Source organism: Fusarium graminearum, chromosome 2 (assembly GCF_000240135.3).
Source record: "Fusarium graminearum PH-1 chromosome 2, whole genome shotgun sequence".
Taxonomy (NCBI): domain Eukaryota; kingdom Fungi; phylum Ascomycota; class Sordariomycetes; order Hypocreales; family Nectriaceae; genus Fusarium; species Fusarium graminearum.
This window is the reverse complement of record NC_026475.1, coordinates 4,234,187-4,235,778: the sequence shown is the minus strand read 5'-3', so window position 1 is coordinate 4,235,778 and position 1,592 is coordinate 4,234,187.

The window sequence follows — 1,592 nt, the reverse complement described above, 5'->3', positions numbered from 1 at the left end:
GATGCCATGAACTGCTTGAGCTATCGAGATATAGCTAGTCCGTAGGCAATATGGGGTATCCCGAATCACATAGTCCGGATAGCCTAGGCGCCTCAAATGATGCGCCCAAACACGATCTGGTATTTTGTCTCGGGTTTCCCACAAGTCTCTGGTGATGGGCAAGGCTCTGAAAAGGTCTTTGAGCTCCAACTCGCACACGATTAATTGTGCAATTTCGAGTATGTGAGATACACGGTCTGCCACTGAGTCGCCCATGTAGGCATTGGTGTCGGAAATATCGTGTCCAGATTCGGTCGCCATGGTACTGAGGGGGTCAGGGAACTTGACGAAATTTGTAGTCCGGTTTGTACCGTTCAGATCGGATACTCAGATTGTTGTTTTCTGCTCCCTAAAATTCAGGTTATGTTTCTGTTGCTTTTGACTGGGTTGATGGAATCTGCAAGGCAAGGTTCATGTGTCGGTTGACTTTGGGGGAGTTGAGGTGAGTGTATAGGTAAAGAAGGAAGAGGAAAGGTTTTTATAGAGAAATAAGCCTCGATCAATTTGGTCACTGGGTTGTTTGACTTTGACAAAATGCCTAGTCTCCCTTGAGATTAAAGGCACAAGGTTTACTTCTTTAGATGAGTCAAAACCCTATCAATGAACGAATGTAAAAGTAGCTACCCTTTTTTCGTATCATTATCAATATAAATAAACATAGATATATGCGTATTTATTAAGATTGACTGGGTTAGACGTCGAGTGCCGTCAGTGATCTGCTTGGTGTATCTGTGATGTGTTTTCCCAAACTCGTGGACTTGGGTAAGCCGATCATATTTGTTTGTTATTGCCTGATGTTGGCATGCCACTTGTAGGTGTATATTATTAACCTTTTAGGTTGGCACGTGAGTCTGCTATACCTGTAGTAAAGAGTACATTTTATGAAATAAGAGATAGTTGAAGAAAGTCTAATATTACTTTCACGTGAATGGTAGGAATATTCGTGGATGAAAAGTTCCCTAACGTGCCCGGTTGAAGATGCAACTAACAAGTCCTTAATCATGATTTGCCAAGTGTAATACTAACATCGATGTATTGATTAAGTATGTATCGAGACATTTATATGGCCGTCTTACATCAATAATATTAGCGAGTCAGTGGCCTTGTTCATCGCTATGTAAAGAGAGTGTCATGCCCAATTGCATTTCAAAGACGATGTTGCTTCTATTGGGCTGCATCTCAACAAGACTGATGTGACTTACACCTCTTCAGTCCGGGTAGACGGCCCTTTGGGTAAATCCTCCGGCAATAAGTCGCCACAAATGACTAGAAACATCACGGTAGTTTGTCATCCCGAGACTCTGTTATAGATTTAACCAGCTTGGCGTTGACGTTCAGATGCGACTCGACACATTGTAACTGGCTGGTTAGTTAACTTACAAGATCCCAAATATGACATCAAATATCTATAAATTGAGGGGCTATATCTCATCGATATTCTTACAATCCTAGATCATCCTATCCAACTTTAAAGCAAATTGGTAAAGGATGAAGTTGAGTTCCTTGATCGAGACTTGCTTCGCCGTTAGTTGGTCGCAGGAAACTCTGGCTTC